This window comes from Lepus europaeus, chromosome 2 (assembly GCF_033115175.1).
Source record: "Lepus europaeus isolate LE1 chromosome 2, mLepTim1.pri, whole genome shotgun sequence".
Classification (NCBI taxonomy): Eukaryota; Metazoa; Chordata; class Mammalia; order Lagomorpha; family Leporidae; genus Lepus; species Lepus europaeus.
The window spans coordinates 175,789,487-175,807,805 of NC_084828.1; the positions used below are offsets into that span (position 1 = coordinate 175,789,487).

General features: G+C 47.7%; 1 protein-coding gene and 1 pseudogene across 1 annotated transcript in view; both read left to right on the forward strand.

The window, feature by feature from the left end:
- BFSP2 (beaded filament structural protein 2) overlaps positions 1-18,319 on the forward strand; it is a 49,699-nt gene that overhangs the window by 9,799 nt on the left and 21,581 nt on the right. The window lies entirely within an intron of this gene.
- Positions 15,494-16,301, forward strand: LOC133750288 (small ribosomal subunit protein eS1-like; annotated as a pseudogene).

Genomic DNA, 18,319 nt, shown 5'->3' on the forward strand with positions numbered 1-18,319 from the left:
GCTGGTTAAGAGTAACCAGCTCCTCCTGCTGCCATCTGTGCAGCCAGCGAGACGGAGTTAGTGTTGCATATTGGCACTCTGGGATGAGCTGCTGGTGTGTGGGGACCATCCCACTCTGTGGCCTCCAGGCCAAGTCAGAGGTGCCAGGGCCCCTTTGAAGATGAGGGGGTGGGAACCAAGGACGCTAAATCTGTCTCAGTTCTCTGGGCAGATGGTGCCACCTGCTGGATGCTCCAGGAACTGTCTGGCACACCAGGTCACCCAGTCACAAAATGCAGGTCCCACCTTGGTTCTGGGAGGCCAGCCAAGCAAATTCACGTAGCTCTGCAGTTGCTCCCTTAGTGTCAGACTGTTCATGGCAACTTCCGGTTTCCGGGGGTTTGTAAGTTACAACATTTCACTCTGTCCGGGGTCTTCCAATGTGTTGCCCAGCAGGCCTGTTCTTCGTCTCTGCTGCTCTTTGTGACGGATGAGCCCTCCTCTCCTTCCTTTTCTCCTCCAGTTGCAGCTTGTGTTGCTTTGGGGTTTTGGTCAGAGGTTCAGTTTGGAGTGAGGGTCCCGAGTTCTAGTCTCGGTTCACCAAATGCTTTGCCCAGGTCTCTCCAACCTTCCGCTTCTGCATCCAAAAAGGAGGAAGGTTACTACACCTGCCTTCATGGCCCCAACCAGTCTGAAGCTTAAAGGAGAATAACGTGGATGGGGAAAAAGCTCTGCAAGGTCAGCGATTCGGCTACCACTCCCCGGCCGGTGTCTGTGGGTAGAGCCACGTGTGGACATAGCATCTATGTGATGGTGGCCTGTGTTGTCCTTGCCCCTTCCTCACCTGCTGGCCCAACAGTGTACAATTTGTCATGGCCACTGCCATGGTTTGACAGGGGATTCAATTGTATTCTCTCCACTCACCAGGCATTGAATGTGGTTCAATTTTGCACCAAGCATTATGGGAATTCAAATATTAAGAAGCCAGAATTCTCAAATTTCAGGACTCAAAGGTCTAGGAGCCTTGATGTGTAGAAAAATCTGCTCATTGGTTCAGGCCTGGTGAGTGCCTGCTCTGAGCCTGGACAGTGCTGGGTACGTGATGGATGCTGGCTGGACCAGGGCTCTCCACAGCGTTTATGGAAAATTCTTTATGAAAAAGCAATGCAGGATTTCCATTTCCTTTTCTGCACCAAAAGATACTTACCTTTTAATTCAATTTTTCCACAAACTTTTTGAAGTACCAGCCTATGGCAAGAAGAACGGACTCGGGAGGTGTGGTGGTAAAGGTAACTTGGGTGGAGAATCTCTCCCAGATCCCTCCCAACTCGTTCATGGGAAGTGGCTGCTGTCTCCTGACCCCAGATGCAAGCGTGAAGGATCCCATGATTTTTCTGCTCCCTGGTAGGTAGCAAACGCTCCATGCTCGCTTGGCTCTGTAAGTAGGGTATCCAGCCAACGCGTCACGTGACACGTCAGCCCTCATAGCACCCAGTACCTCTCCATCTCTTTCTTGCTGCCCTCCCCACTCCCACTCCCCAGGTGCTGCTGTGAAGTCTAAGCAGGAAGAAGGAAACAGAACAGAGGGCAGGGAAGTTAATCTTTGACATGGCTGTAAGTTGGCATCAGAGAGTCTAGGTCGGGCTATTTTTTTTTTAACTTTTATTTAATGAATATAAATTTCCAGTGTACAGCTTATGGATTACAATGGCTTCCCGCCCCCCATAACTTCCCTCCCACCCGCAACCCTCCCCTCTCCCGCTCCCTCTCCCCTTCCATTCCAATCAAGATTCATTTTCAATTCTCTTTATATACTTATATACAGAAGATCAATTTAGTATAAAGATTTCAACAGTTTGCACCCACACAGAAACACAAAGTGAAACATACTGTTTGAGTACTAGTTATAGCATTAAATCACAATGTACAGCACATTAAGGACAGAGATCCCACATGAGGAGCAAGTGCACAGTGGCTCCTGTTGTTGACCCAACAAATTGACACTCTAGTTTATGGCGCCAGTAACCATCCTAGGCTGTCGTCATGAGTTGCCAAGGCTATGGAAGCCTTCCAAGTTTGCCGACTCTGATCATATTTAGACAAGGTCATAAATGACAGAGTGAGGATAGTAACCAATGATCCTAAGAGTGGCATTTACCAGGTTTGAACAATTATACAGCATTAAGTGGGGAAGAGGACCATCAGTACACACAGGTTGGGAGTAGAGCCATTGGTGGTAGAGTAGAGGTTATGATTACAAAGGAATGAGGCCCAAGTGCACTAGACAGGGCCTAGAACAAAGGACAGAGTCATTATTAGAGGAGCTAAGAAAGGTGCTGTCTAAGCTACAAGTAATTTTTCTGATTGAGAGGCAAATAGAACCTGATAGAAGGGGCTTGATAATAATCTGGTGGGCTTTAGGCCTTGTAAGTTAAGAGGCCCAGACCTATCTATCTCTTCACATGGGGTATATCCTAAGGGAGGTGTGAACCTCCTAGGGGAAGGCACTCTGTTGACTTTCATTACTTGGCTGGCCTGGGAGGAGAGCTGGCCAGGTAAAGGCAGGTGGCATCTCTAACAAGAAATTTACAGTTCTGCCTGCAATGTTGCTGACCCTACTTGACCATCCCCTCAGCTGCAGTGGTCCCTTTGGAAGTTGGGCTGAGTGAAGGGCTTTTCAGCTTAGAGCCAATAAGATCTGTGGCTCTGACCTGGGCATCCTTCGACTCCAGGGCAGGTCCATTTCCAGTGATCCAACTCTTGGCAGAGCTGCCAGGGCTCTTCACAAGCTGACTTCTGCTGAAGCCCAGGCTTACCACATTGAAAGCCACTGCAGTGGACTGGCCTGTTGGGTCTCCTTGAGGGCAGATCACTGTACAGATCAGCCATTAATAGGCCTGCCACCCATTGCTTCTGATGCCTAGCTTTCTTTTCCTCCTGGTTTGTGTTAAAGCAGACCAGAGGATGCAAGTCAAGGGAGTGCCCAAGTCCCATCTCTAATCTTCGGTGGCCTGAACTACAAGTCTATAGTCACAGGCATGTTCTGTAGTAGTTTTTCTAAGGTAGACAATGCCCATGAGGAAAATTATATTCTCACTTTAAAACTTTCTTTCCCTTTGGTCTGAAAGGGAGGTTTTTTCTACTTACTGTATACTTCGCTGATGGCGAAGTGAATCTAGCTATGAGATTATTATTTAAGTTCTTATTTTGGCTATGCTATTACAGAAAAATGTTAGCCATCTCTTTTATAAGGTCTAAAGATTAAATTGTGCGTCCTACAGATTCCTTTATAATAGAATTAGTTTCCTACCTTGAAGAGAATAGAGAAATGAAAGAACAAGTTGGGCTTAGAATAAAGAAATGAGGGAGCAAGTCCTAGATCGCTTGCTGACAATAGCAATATCACATGAATACTTAGCAAACCATTTCAACCATTAGATAACAACTTAAGAAAACATTTACCAGAAGGTCCAATGCCTTCTATAAATTTTAAGAATCATGTATTTGAAAACACCTCTTAACTATCTAACATGGTGTAGTTTGTTTAGCCAGTAAACTTAAGCACAACCATCTAAAATGTTTTTAGTTTCTTTCTACCAACAAGTTTAAAACATATGATACACAGATTCAGGTCACACAAATTAAAATGTATCTTTGATTGATTTTAGCAGCTTCAATTTATGGACAATCTTATCTATAAGCCATTTAAAATAAAACTCTTAATAAAATTTCCCCATGTGGACATACAATATGTACACACATATAACATAGCATAATAGACCAATATAGCAATTTTAACAATAGCTTTTAAAATCTTTAACTCTTTTTGTAGATTGCCAATTGATTTGAATTGCTTTTTGTTTTTAGTAACCTCAGTTAACCATACTTTCTCTCAGTTGGTACTGTTAATACATTATTGGCTTCATCTGTTTACAGAGAGCCATCCCAAAGTACTGAATACAATAAAAGTGGCTGGAAAAAGTCCATAGGAACCTATAGGAGGACAGCTAAACACAGAACCAACAACGCTTTAGTTTTATGAGCAGCACATCATATATAACTATGGATGACAAAAGACTTTAAGTCGCCATGTTTAAAATTATAAACTCATCAACCAACAAGAGGCACTTGCTTACTTCACAGTATTTTTGAAAGCACCTGTAGGATTTTACAAGTATTTAACCCTTTAGGCCTCTGGGGCTTTCTCATTAAGATAACTATCATGTCTAGTAACACAAGATCATTAGACTTTTTAATTCTCAAACATTTGTATAAATAGCATTTTCCATTATAGAAACTTAAAGTCTGGTACCACATCACATCTTGACAGTCCTTCTAATATAATCCAAATAGACTGATTAGTTGGTGTCTCTATAAGATGAGAGACATAGGTCCTTCAATTTTTTCAGTTGGGCCCAAACTGGAAAAACCAAAGTCCAGGATTTACTGGAAATTTTAGAGACCAGATTGTTTGGAACTTTGATTTTTAGAATGCCTGTCAAGAATGCCAAGAAGGCTCAAACTCCAAAATATCTGGTTGAAATAAGATTCCTTAAAATCATGACATAACATAGACCAAATTTGATCATTGTTACAAGGTGATTATTCAAATCTTTGAAAATAAGCACAAATTTAAATAACCCATAGCTCTTAATAAAAATTCAGCTGTTTTTGAACAATTAGAATTTAACAGACATCAAGAGAACATAATAGATTACTTTAACACATTGATTTAACAGAGCATCAGAGTTTAATTCTATGTCAAAGAGAAATTGAGCTTCCTGTGATCTTTTGCTGTGAGGTTTCCTTCCTTTACCTTCTTTCATATTGGTGACCATGTTTCTGTGTTTCTGTGTGTAAGACATCTTTAAGCATCTTTTGCAGGGCAGGATGAGTGGCAACAAATTCTTTCAGTTTCTGTTTGCTATGAAAAGTCTTAATTTCACCTTCATTCACAAATGAGAGCTTTGCAGGATATAGTATTCTGGGCTGGCAGTTTTTCTCTCTTAGTACCTGGGCTATATCTCGCCATTCCCTTCTAGCTTGTAGGGTTTCTGATGAGAGGTCTGCTATGAGTCTAATTGGAGATCCTCTGAGAGTAATCTGGCGTTTCTCTCTTGCACATTTTAGGATCTTTTCTTTATGTTTCACTGTGGTGAGTTTGATTACAGCATGTCGTGGTGAGGATCTCTTTTGGTCATGTTTATTAGGGGTTCTATAAGCTTCCTGTACTAAGATGCCTCTGTCCTTCTCCAAACCTGGGAAATTTTCTGCTAGTATCTCACTGAAAAGGCCTTCTAATCCTTTCTCCCTCTCCATGCCTTCAGGAACTCCTAGAACCCGAATGTTGGGTTTTTTAATAGTATCCTGTAGATTCCCGACAATATTTTTTAGATTTCTGATTTCTTCTTCTTTTCTTTGGTTTGCCTGTTTCCTTTCCTGTTCTCTGTCTTCTAAGTCTGATATTCTCTCTTCTGCTTCGCCCATTCTGTTTTTAAGGCTCTCTAATGTGTTTGTCATTTGATCTATTGAATTCTTCATTTCATTATGATTTCTTGTCACTATCACAGTTTCTTGTTCCACTAGTTGTTTCATTTCATTTTGATTCCTCCTTAATATTTCATTTTCATGAGAGAGATTTTCTATCTTGTCCATGAAGGATTTCTGTAGTTCAAGAATTTGTTTTTGAGAACTTCTTAATGTTCTTATCAATTTTTTGAGATCCGCTTCTTGCATTTCTTCAATCTCAACATCTTCATAATCTTGAATTGGGATGTCTTTTTCATTTGGGGGCGTCATAGTGTCTTCCTTGTTCTTGTTAGCTTGGTTTTTGCGTTTGTTGTTTGGCATGTTGGAGATATTTGGTTTCTTCACTGTGATGTTTTTTCTTGTTACACTATGGCTCTATATTAAGTGGACTGTCTGCTTTTGGTGGATCCTTAGAGGCTTGAGATGAGTATGGACTGAGAGCTCTGTTTGGTTCCTCAGGGTTGAGGGTGTGTCAAAGATGACACTCCCAGGTTAGGTGTGGTAAATCTCTCTTTTTTTGATTCAAAAGGGAAGTAATTCCGCACAGCTGAACGTAATTGTAGGTAGTTAGCAGGCAAATGATATACCCACAGGAGCCAGAGATCGGAAGCTCTTTCCCAAGGACCACACAGGGAATCTCTGCTGCCCTCAGTGTGGGCTCCAATTCTGCAGTCTCCCACTGGGTTGCCAAGTTAGATGCTAATCTCCTGTTATTTCACCCCTCCCCCCAGAGTCAGGTTTTTCTGGTAGGCTCAGGGCCGGTGCAGACCTGAGGTCGCCCTGCTTATGATGTATGTCCAAAATGGCGCCTGCTCTGTCTTGCTCGCCTTTGAGAGGTGAGCGGAGAGAGAGAAACTCGTGTCCATATCGGTCACTTTTTTTTTTTTTCCTCTCTCTCTTCTAGTTAGCCTGGTGAATTTTTCCCCACGGAGTTTCAAGCCTCGTTCCCTCTAGTCTCCTCTTTCCGCTTGCCCACTGGTGTCTCGGGCTATTGAGGTTCAGCTCACCTCGCGTTCCAGCGCTGGTGTGTTGAGTCTGACGCTGTTGTCCCGAACTTGGGCTCCCACGCTCTCCACGCAGGTCCACTGTGAATCACTAGTTCCAGAAGAGTTTCCTCTGCTGTTTCATCCCCTACTCTTCCTTGACCCTGCAGTATCTCCCCTTATATTAAACTGTCTCTCTCCCGGACTAATAGTGTGCTCCCTGCCTATTCCGCCATCTTGCCGCTCTCCTAGGTCTGGCTAATTTAAGACCGATATTTTTCCCTTGGGGATGCTTCTCTGACTTCCTCTGAGACTCCCCTGTTGGACCACTTGCAAGCACAGACCCTTTATTCCCCTAACTGCATATGGCCCACCAGCTTCTGCCCCAGCAGGGTGTCCCCAAGGCTGTGCCGTCACCACTGCAGGCTGTCCACGCGAGTACCCAGCATGGGTGTGAATTTGGGCGCTAGATGAGCTGGGCGGCCTCGGCTCTGGCAGTCGGACACTGTTACACACACAGGACTGTGAGTCACCTCAGCCCCATTCTCTCAACAGGAGACTGAGAGCAGCAAGCAGGGGCCACGTGACAAAGACAGGCCTGTGCTCCCTTTGTGTGACTTCACACCTCACATTGAATAGTATTCTCTGTGCTAGGGTTCTCCAGAGAAACAGTCAGCGGCATGTGTACAGAGAGAGAGATTTATTTTGGGGTTTCGACTCACATGATAAAGGGTCAGCAGGCTGGAGACCTGGGGGAGAACTGATGGTGCAGTTCGGTCTGAAGGCCATCTTCCTACTGAATTCCACTTTCCCCGGGAACCTCGCCTTGTCCATCCTGCAACTGATCAGAAGCGACCCACACACACATGGAAGACAATGCACTTGACTCAAAGTGCTCTGACCTAAACAGCAGTCTCACCCAGACTCTCCAAAGAGACAACCAGAATAATGTTTGTCCAGGGATCTGAGTGTCACAGGGCAGCCTGACCGATGATGAGATCCGCCACCACGCTCTCTCTCCTTCTGCTGGTTGCTTTCTCCACCCATTGCATTTTTAGGCTTCTCCAAGCTGAGAATGCAGCAAGGCACTGTGTAGATCCGCTCAGGTATGAATTTTTCTGTTGCCGAGCGTAGGTTGCCCCTAGCTTTCTCTGTCCCACAGGGGGCCGTAAACTCTCTCATTTCCATCCAAGCTATAGATCCAGGCACCTGTTGTCATGAGGTTTTCCTGGCACACAGTCGTTCCATTGGTCTCCAGTGCTTTCACACCACAAGGGCTGAGGTGTGTCGTCATAGCAAGGACGTAGAACCACAGTGCTGTGGGCATTGGAGACACTGCTACCAGGTGACATGGAGGCGCAGCATGGCTGTGCCTGCCCAAACAAATTTACCTCCCAGACACTCCGTGAGAGCTCGTTTCCACCATCCCACCATCCCCACCTCCATGGTACTGTCTCCCTTTCAAAGGCTTTGCTGGTTGGATGCTTGTGAATTGGTTTCTCATGGCCGCACATATTTATAATTTATATAATTTCTCAGACCACCCTAGGAAGTGCGGGTCTGTGTTCAGGCCTGGGGAGGACAGCAGGTCTGGAGACAGCTGCTGCTGGAAGGACGATGTTCCCCCCAGTTCCCACCAGGAGAGGCTAGGCCACACCATGCAGGGCCACGTCGGGCGGCTGCAGGCCGGTCAGGAGGCAGAAGGAGTGAGGGAGGTGTGGGTCAAAGCCTGCCCTGTGGTGTTCCGTGGAAGGAGCAGTGAGGCACGTGAGCGTCCGAGCTGGCCAAGGTATGGGTTCTGCCGTGTCTGGGCTGCGGGGGTGGCCCTGCGTCGCTTGCCACCTGGGCCTGGGGGTGTGCGGACGCAGGCACTGCTCCTGGGGAGAGCCTCATGGAGGGGCAGGCAGGGGCGTGGACGCAGGCTTGCTGGCGGGCATGCCGAGGGCTATCACTGGCAGTGGTTCCCGGGCCCCAGGAATTGGCTGAACCAGAGGAACGGTAGGCTCTGCTGGCCAGTGAGGCCCCAGACCCTGGAGCTTGTGGAATAAAGATGACGTGTTCAGTCCAGGGACTCTGGCTACGGGAGGCCTCCCTGGGGCTGGTTTTGACCCCTCTGACCTGCTTTACGTGGCGGCCCCCTCCACACTCGGGACCCCTTGCCCTGTCTTGGGACATTCGGCGGCTGCTTTACACGTGGTTGTTTGGGGCCGAGGTGCCCAGCGATGCCCCTGGGAAAAGTTCCACCCTTGCGTTGATTGGATGCTGGGTCCCAGCAGGATCGATCACGGGCTCTGAAAGCAGTGTGATGGACAGGGCTGCCTCCAAAGTGTTTCAGACTTAGCGCCACACAGGGACAGATTTGGGTCCCTCAGAATGCCCTCTTTGGCAGACTCTTGTTGGGAAAATGACCAAGTGGCTGGCATTGTGGCACAGGAGGTTAAGATGCCGGCATCCCATATGAGCGTTAGTTTGAGTCTAGGCTGCTCCTCTTCCAATCCAATTTTCCAGGTGTAATGCCTCTCACGTGACAGAGAACAGGATGGAGTTCCAGGCTTTTGGCTTTGGTCTGGTCCAGCCCTGGCCATTATGCCCATCTGAGGAGTGAACTACTGGCTGGAAGATATCTCTCTCTCTCCCCTGACCCCTTCCTCTCTCCATCTGTCTCTGTAACTCTTTCAAATAAATAAAATACACCTAAAGAAATAGGAAAGATAACTAAACAACGACTAAAAATGAGTTATAGGGCTTTGGAAGGGGCCTATGTAGTTGAGGTTTTCCATCTTGGTATAGTTTACTTTAATCTGTTTGTTTCTATTTTTTTTCAAATATTTACTTATTTATTTGAAAGAGTGTTACAGAGAGGGAGGGATGGAGGGAGAGAGAGGGAGAAAGAGAAAGAGAGAGAGAAAGAGAAGGCCGTCCATCCACTGGTTCACTCCCCATTTGGCTGCAATGGCTGGAGCTGCACCAATCTGAAGCCAGGAGCTTTTTCCAGATCTCCCACATGGGTGCAGAGGCCCAAGGACCCGAGCCATCTTGTACTGCTTCCCCAGGCCATAGCAAAGAGCTGGATCAGAAACAGAGCAGCCGGGACTCGAACTGGCGCCCATGTGGGATGCCGGTACTATAGGCAGTGGCTTTCCTCGCTACGTCGCAGCACCGGCCCCGTTTCTGCTTTTTAAACTCAGACCCCAGGTGGTGGACAGAAGGTACTTAAACAGCCAGAGAGGCTGGGGCATGAGTGGGATGCGGTTCTAGAGAAGGGAAAGAGGGCTGTGGGTGCAGCCTGCCCCTTCCTGCTGTGTGCGGGAGCGCCCGGTGCTGACACCCTTCCGCCAGGCCTGCGCCCCCTAGAGCGTCTGCTCTGCCTCGCCTGGCGGCAGCAGCACTGCCCTGAGATCTCTAAGGTTTTCCCTGTTTACTGGGACTCCATGGAGGGAAGAGGACGCAGGGGCAATCCATGACGGTGCCGGGCAGGAAGATGCAGGAGGCTTGAAGGTGAACCCAGGTGAGGGGCCGGCTTCTGGGGTCCTTGCTTCTCAGCGACTTCTGATTCTCTGGTTTGCAGCCAGGAGCTGCCTCTGGGGATACTTGTGTGCTGCTGGGCAGGTAGGGCAGCTCTGTCCAAATCCTGGCCTGGGGGCCTTCAGCATGAGCCTTGGGGGATGCTGCAGGCTGCTTGCTTTCATGGTGGCTTACTCCAGCCTTGAGCAGAGGCTCATCATCACCCTGACTTGCTGGAGAAGAGTTTGTTGGCCCTGCCTCCCTAGCTCCTTCTCAGAAGGGGATCCTAAGGTACACCGACAGTCTCCATCACTGAGCCCCCGAGAGCCTGGTGCTGTTCTCCGGCAGTGACCTTTGGCACAGCAGAACCAATGTCCTCGCTGGGGCTAGTGGTCCTTGTCCTCCCCAGCTGTGAAAGAGGCCAGTCGGGCAGCAAGAGGGAGGCTGGGACCTTGGCTGAGGGCTACACGGGCTGAAGACAGGATGGTGGCCTGGAGGTCGGAAGTAAAGCTTGGAGCCTGCCGGGGGCAGGCAACGTCCTCCACTCTATCTTGGAAAACCTTCAGGAAATCTGGCCCAGGGCTGCAGATAGGAAAGGAAGAGGGAAGGGAAGTTGGAGTTGCCTACCACCAACACAAGCACCCAGCCAGGTGCTAGGTTCTAATGCCTGGTGGGCGTGGACTGTTTCACATTGCAGGAGCTGTGTGAGCTGGTTGCTAAACATGGCAATTGTGAAAAATTAAAAAAAGGAGGCCAACTTGTCATTAAACAGATTGCTTTAAAAACAAAGGCAATGAATACTCAAATCCCGTGGGTCACAAGCCCTAGTGCCCTACTCAATGCCTCACCCTGACTTGGGTGTGCTCCCGAGTTATGGTGTCCGAATGGCTGCATGTTGGAAGCACCGTAGGAGGCCGTGCCTCTCAGCATCCCCTGCCAGCGTGGTGGTAACTGCTGGTGGCCAGGGCTGGGAGGGTTTACCCAGGGAAGTCGGCAAACTGCCGATCAGAGCGTTTTCTTCACGGACAGCTGATTGTTTGCGGCACAGGCGGCCAGAGACCATCACGGGCTGGCTGTAGGGGAGCTGGAGAGAAGCGGACATGCTTAAGGTGCCTTTGGGGAATGAACAGTTTCGGGTCATGGAGCAGCCGTGAGAGTGCAGGGAGAGACTCGAGGGCCGCTCCTGAGCTACTCCAAGCCCACTCCTCCTTCCTGGGCCAGCCCTGCGTCTGAACTCCACCCCTCCGCTGAGAGCTCACCACGTTCAGGGTAAACGCTTTGTGCACAGGGGTCCTTGCTTTCACGGTCTTGGTCCTCACTCCTCCCCTCGCCAGCTTGGGCCGGTTGCCCAGAGTGACTGAAAGATCTCTCCCCGTCCCTGCCAGGGCAGTTGTGTGCATAAAGCACCCAGCTGACCGCCTGGGGGAGGGAGCAGTCCGCGGGTGGCAGCCGTCACTGTTATTGTCGTCTTTGTACACAGCGGAAGTTCGCTGAATGTCAAGTGGATTTGAGGGGTCTGTGCCGTCTGGCACCGTTCTTGCTGTACTTTTTCTGAATGCACAGGCAGTTGAATGAAGGTTTCTACCCAGTGGCTTGATGTCCATCTTTCTTCTTTTTGAAAAGACCTGGTTCCATGTGCTCTATCCCCTCCTGCTGCTCTCCTCACTGTGGACATCGTAAGTAAAACAAATGGGGGCGGTGGTCACCGATGAGGGATTTGACGATCACTGTGCTTGAAAAAGGTGAAGACAGGTGGCGCTTTAAAAAATGTCATTTGGGCCCAAGAGTGAGACGAATGTTTTACTTGAGATAAAGACGTTGGTGTACTAGCAGCTAGAGCTGCAGGCCTGGGGAGGAGGTGGGCGAGGTAGGACTCCAGGGAAATTAAACTCGGAGCAGTGGCAAGATGCAAGATGCCCTTGCATTTCCAGCAGAGGAGGGAAGTGCTGCATGACTTGCTCCTAGCAACAAGTGGAGAGGAAGGAACAATCTGTCCTAGCACCCGGGCCATGCAGCTCTTACCGAGGTGGCCAAGAAGTCCAGCTAGGACACCCAACAAAGGCGCTCTGCCCTTGTCTTGTCCACCTGCTGCATCTGTCGCAGAACATGGGATGGGCATTGCTCTCAGCTTCCAAGACCCCTTTTTCTTGCTTGTCCTCCTGTTCTCCGGCCACTCTGTCTCACTCTTCTCCCCTTCATTAGGTCTCCTCGCTTATCTGATCTCCAAACATTAGAGTCTCCTGGGACTGGGTCTTAGGGCCTCTTTTAATCCCCATATGATCTGGTCTGCTCACTTCAACTTAAACGCCGCTGTGGTGCTAATGACTTCCACATTGACAGCTCTAGTTCAGGAGTTTCCTCACAGCCCCAGGCTTGACATGCCTCACAAGGAAATCTAGAACCCCTCCATTTCAGTAGACATCTCCAGCAGCTGCTCAGACACCAGGGAGTCATGTGACCTCTCCTTTTCGCACCTCTCCTGCTTCTAATCCAAGCGTGAGTCTGGTCCAGTTTACCCCTATGATGTTTCCTCCATCTCTCCCAACGTCACCGTATTGTGAGTCACCATCCTGCTCCCCTGGACCAAGGCAACATCCTCCCTTCTCTGCTCTTCCCTCCCCTGTAATGACACATTCTGCATCTTGCTTCCGGAGTGATCTTCTTAAACTCATTAGAGGATGTCACTCTGAGTAGGTTAACTCCTCCCTCTTTAGAGGTGTCCCTTATACTTGGAACAAAGCTCAGACTCCCCACAGTGGCTTTCAAGGCTTTCAAAGCCCTGCACACGTGTCTCATTGCTCAGAGGCCTCCAACTGTGCTGTCCCTGGCACTCAGGACCACCAGCCTCCCTCCTGCCCCTGGGCTGTAGCACTGCTGGCCTGGCCTCTCTGCCTGCGCCACGCCTCTCCTCTTCTTTGCAGGGGCGGAGCCCTCTGACCTGAAGGAGGGCTTCCCTTCATCCTGCACCTCTCCTCCTTAGCTCTCTACGACAGTTGTTACAGCTTGTGGTTATTATCAGCTTTTACTTGTTGGTTTATTAGTTATTTTCGCCGAATCTGTCACCAGAATGCAAACTCTCTGAGGTCGTGCATTTCAGATTTCAAGAAATGACTTTTTTCTGCCATTTATTGTACCATGTGGGACAGTAGGCGTCAGGTGAATGAACAGGTCCAGCAGTGGAGAACCAAAGCAGGGAGGACCTGGTCCCCCACTCAGGGATCCCCCAGGTTCCCACCAGATCCAGCTGGGGAGCACCTTGAAGACCTTCCTTTCCTTTATCAGCCAAGTTGAGGAACTGCAAGTTCCCCATGGGTGCTCCAAACCCACCCCGCTCCGCTGTCCAGCTTTGTTGGAGCCCCACTCATCTTCTTTTCTGGTGTAAACTAATGGCCACTACCTGGGGGTGAAAAATCAGAAACCCAAGCACAGGGAATTCAGCTGTGTCTGAGAGAGGACTTAGGGGAATACTGTCCACTGGGTTTGCAAGGAGGAGGAGGTGCACCTGAGGGCTAAGGTTGGGTTTCACCCTGGAAGCCCAGAGCAATGGACAGTGCTGAGTCTGTGGTGCAAAGAAGCTTTGACATCAGCATCAGGCTGTGCTCCAGCAGAAAGAATGCCACTGTAGATGGGGTCACCTCGGGCAGGGTGAGAGGACAGAACTAGAGGATGGTGTCTATGGGTCTATGAGATAGCTTTAGTGTGCGTGCCAAGACATTTTGAAATCTCTGAACTTTTGATGACCCCTTGTATATAGAATTTACTTTTTTAAATTCCATTTTCCATGGCTATTTCCAAGTACCCTTGTAATTGCCTTTGTTGGGCAATGGGGACACCTTAGTCCACAGGAGCTGCCCTCTGTCATGACAAGGACGAAGTTCCTCAGGCCCCACTTTGCCTGGAAGCTTCTCTGTCCCTCCAAGTTCTGGTCTGGGCCCACCTGGCGACTCCACCTGCAGCTACTGTGGAAGCATGAGGGCTGGCTCTGGACAGTGAGTGCCGACGCCGTACACAGAAGACATTGAGCTGGCGCTGCATATTTATAACAAAGCCCCGAGCCTGGTGTCAGAGAAGTTGTTTGCTTTGAGCTAATTTCCTTAAGGCTTAATTTTCTCTGATTGCTCCGGCAGAATCCAGATACATGACCATGGGGTTCTCTGCACAGCCAACTGACCCTTCCCCCAGCTCTGCATCTCTGTCTCTCTGTCTGGGTCTCTCTGAGTATCATCTCTATCATCTATCTATGATCTATGTATCTAATCTTTGATTTCCAACTGGTGTGTTCTTACTAAGAGGCATATTTGGAATCTGAATTAGGAGGTAGGTTCCTAAATGGACCCCACTGTGTCCCCTGCCCTAGGAACTCCTTAGCCTGGCATGGGAGGCCGCTCCTTATTTGGGCCTTGCCCTTCACTCCAGTTTTATCCCCTCCTCTTTCTCTGCCATGCACTGAATTCTTTTTTTTTCCTGTTTTAAAAATATTTTTATTTATTTATTTGAAAGAGAGTTACACAGAGAAAGGTGAGAGAAAGGTGGGAGAGAGCGAGGAGGGAGGGAGGGAGAGAGAGAAAGATTTTCCATCCACTAGTTCCCCAAATGGCCACAATGCCTGGGGCTGGGTCAGGCCAAAGCCAGGAGACAGGAATTCCATCCAGGTCTTCCACATGGGTGCAGGGACCCAAGCACTTGGGCCATCTTCCTCTGCCTTCCCAGGTACATTAGCAGTGAATTGGATTGGAAGTGGAGCAGCCAGTACAGGAACCAGCAGGGGACATCGCGAGATGATGAAATCAATGCTTGTGCAACATCATATCAGGGAAATGTAAATCAGAGCCACAGTGAGCTACCACCTCACACCTGTTAGCATGACTTTCCCCAAAAAGACAAAAGGTAACAGGTGGTGGCCAGGTGTGGGGACGGGGGAACCCTGTACACTGTTGGAAGGAATGTAAATTAAAACAGCCATTACGGAAATTAGCATGGAGACTGGCGTTGGGGTGCAGCAGGTTAAGCTACTGCCCGCAGTGCTGGCATCCCATACTGAAAAGCTGATTTGAGTCCTGGCTCCTCTTCTGATCCAGCTTCCTGCTAATGCACCTGGGAAAGCAGTGAAAGATGGCCCAGTGCTTTGGCCCCTGCCACCCATGTGGAAGATTAAGATGGAGATCCTGGCTCCTGGATTTGGCTGTGGCCCAAGGGTGAACACTGCAGACATTTGGGGAGTGAACCAGCAGTTGAAACAGATGAAACATTCTTTCTCTCTTTCACTCTGCCTTTCAAGTATATATATATATATATATATATATATATATATATATATATATATATTTCCCCAAATGGCCACAATGCCTGGGGCTGGGTCAGGCATATATATATATATATATATATATATATATATATATCCTTACTATATATATGAATATATATAATAATATAATAATATATATAATAATATATATCCTTAATAAAGATAACAGCCTTTTGGCTCTCTGAGCACCACCATGGCAGTTGGCAAGGACACATGCCTTACAAAAGGTGGCAAAAAGGGTCCCAAGAAAAAAACGGTTGATCTATTTTCTAGGAAATATTTGTATGATGTGAAAGCACCTGCTATGTTCAATATAAGAAATATAGGAAAAACACTAGTCACAAGGATTCAAGGACCCAAAATTACATCTGATGGTCTCAAGGGTCGTAATTTCAAAGGTGGTATTTTCAAAGTGAGTCTTGCTGACCTGCAGAGCGATGAAGTTGCAGTTAGAAAATGCAAGCTGATTACGAGGTTGTTCACGGCAAAACCTGCCTAACTTTCATGACATGGGTCTTACCCGTGACAAAATATATTTCATGATCAAAAAGTGGCCGACCATGATTGAAGCTCATGTTGAAGTCAAGACAATAGATGGTTGTTTGCTTCCGTTCTGTGTTGATTTTACTTAAAAATGCAACAATCGAATACGGAAGACTTTCTAGGCCCAGCACCAACAGGTCCACCAAATCTGGAAGAAGATGATGGAAAGCATGACATGGAGGTACAAAAAAAAAATGGCTTAAAAGGAGTGGTCAATAAATTGATTCCAGACAGCACTGGGAAAGATATAGAACAGGCTTGCCCACCTGTTTACCTTCTCCATGATGTCTTTGTTAGAAAAGTACAAATGCTGAAGAAGCCCAAGTCTGAATGGGGAAAACTCACAGGACTTCCTGGTAATGGTGTAGGTGTAGTCCTGGAGAAGCCACTGGGGCTGAGCAAGAGCTAAAGTAGAGCGAGACAATGGGTACGAACCACCAGTTCAAGAATGCGTTTAAGGTTTAGACTTTAATGGTGACAAATAAAACTTCCTATTGGTGATGGCAAAGAAAATGCATACAGGTTGAGGAGAAGGGCTCCTAATTCCTACCTGTGGGGGGCCCTGGAGGACTCGGGGGAGCCAAGTTTGAGGCCCACTGTTCAAGGTCCCAGGAGACCCTGGGACATAGTCACATGCTGTCCAACACAGCAGCCACTTCCCACATGGCGCTATTATGTGTAAACTAGTCACCGTGAAAGAAGGTTACATTTGCAGCCCCACAGTCCCTCTCCCCACATTCTGGGTGCTCAGGAGCCTGTGTGGCCTTCGGGTGGACAGTACAGTTACAGAACATTTCCACCCCCACAGAACCTTCTTCAGCACTCCTTTAGCGATTTCGTCAGCTTTTCAAAGGCACCCATGACCAGGAAATGGTCAGCGCTACTACATAAAGTCAGCGAAAGTTCATGTAAGGAGCCAGAACTCTTCCCTGGAGAGCAGTAAATGCCTCACGGTGACAGAAGCCATGAACAATCTGCCTTTGAATAATCCCTTCGCTGCAAAAACCTAACTCTCAGAACTCTTGGAAGATATCAAGGTTTATGCCTTATATATTTATTTGAAAGTCAGAGTTAGAGAGGAAGAGGAGGAGGATGAGGAGAGAGAGAGAGAGAGAGAATGAGAATGAGAATGAGAATGAGAATGAATTGATCTTCTATCCGTTGGCTCACTCTCCAAATGGCCGCAGCAGCCTGGGCTGGCACAGGCTGAAGCCAAGAACCTGGAGCTTCCACTGAGGCTCCTGTGAGGGTTCAGGGGCCCAGCGACTTAGGCCATCCTCCACTGCTTCCCAGGCACATTTGTAGGGAGCTGGATTGGAAGTGGAGCAGCCAGGTCTCTAACCAGTGCCCCTATGCATTGCTGGCATTGTAGGTGGCGGCTTTACCTGCTATCTCACAACACTAGCCCCCTTATGCCTTCTTTTTACCACCTACTCCTCACATGTCCTCCCCCCCCCCACAAAGGAACCTTTTATTTAAGGAATACAAACTTCATATATTTCATAAGTACAACTTTAGGAATATATTTTTCCCACTGTACCCGCCCTCCCACCCGCATTCCCACCACTCTTCCTCCCTCTCTTATTCCCAGTCTTATTTTTCGCTAAGATCTATTTTCAATTAATTTCAACACAGAAGATTAACTCTATAGTCAGTAAAGAGTTCAACAATTTATATGAAAAAAAAACAAAAACAAAACCTGTTCCTCAACAGTCGAGACAATGGCTGTTCAGAGTCATTGCATCTCGGAGTTAATTTCGCTTTTTTTTTTTTTTTGAGAATCTTTATTAACTTTAAAGAAGCACACACGGGTGATCCATCTTTTGTGAGCACTTGGACATCACTATAACTTTTGAGACATAAGAATATCCTCCAATTAATACATTAAAAGAAAGTAAGTCTTTCAGAACAAATTTTACCATTAATTAAAGAAATACCTAAGAAAACAAGCAATGGGATTGACAGGCATAATTAAAACTTATGGGACATAAGAATATCCTCCAGTTAATACACTAAAATGAAATAAATGTTTGAGAACAAATTTTATAGTTAACTCTCATAACACAACTCACTGAGGACAGAAGTCCTGCATGGGAAGTTAGTGCACAGTGACTCCTGTTGTTCATTTAACAATTAACACTCTCATGTGTGACGCCAGTGATCACCTGAGGCTCTCGACATGAGCTGCCTAGGCTATGGAAGCCTTTTGAATCCACCAACTCGACAAGGCCACAAGCAAAGTGGAAGTTCTCTCCTCCCTTCAGAGAAAGTACCTCCTTCTTTGATGGCCACTTCTTTCCGCTGGGATCTCAGCCACAGATGTCCTTCATGTAGAGTGATTTTTGCCATAGCGTCTTGGTTTTCCATGCCTGAAATGCTCTTGTGGGCTTTTCAGCCAGACCAGAATGCTCTAAGGGCTGATTCTGAGGTGACTGTCATTCTGAGTCCCACCTTTATGGAGAGGGACACTTAGGTC